This window comes from Eublepharis macularius, chromosome 5 (genome assembly GCF_028583425.1).
Source record: "Eublepharis macularius isolate TG4126 chromosome 5, MPM_Emac_v1.0, whole genome shotgun sequence".
In the NCBI taxonomy this organism is placed as follows: domain Eukaryota; kingdom Metazoa; phylum Chordata; class Lepidosauria; order Squamata; family Eublepharidae; genus Eublepharis; species Eublepharis macularius.
The window spans coordinates 3,125,376-3,125,818 of NC_072794.1; positions in this window are offsets into that span (position 1 = coordinate 3,125,376).

Consider the following 443-nt stretch of genomic DNA (forward strand, 5'->3'; position numbering starts at 1 on the left):
GTACTGATCACAGGAGCCTCTGCCCCAAGAAACTCACAGCCACCGGTTGAATACATGAAGAAGCTGCCTTCTGCTAAGTCACTCCCCCGGTCCCTCTAGCTAGATACTGTCTGCTCTGGGGCTCTCCAGGTCTCAGGCAGAAAAGGTCTTTCTCACCAGCCGCTACCGAGATCCTCTAACTGGATATACTGGGGGCTGAAGCTAGGACTTCCTGTATGCAATGCATGTACTTTGCACCTAGATAGGGGCTGAGAATATGGACATTCAATGACATCACAGCAGCCTACCCAGCTGCAAAGGGAGGGCCTCAAAAAACAAAGAATCGCCATTTTAGCCTACATTTTTCGTCTTAATTTAGATGTGTGCGCATCCCTTTCATTTTGTGATATCCCTAGCCTTTCAAGTGTGTCTACTGGGGTCTGAAATCAAATAATACCCAGGAG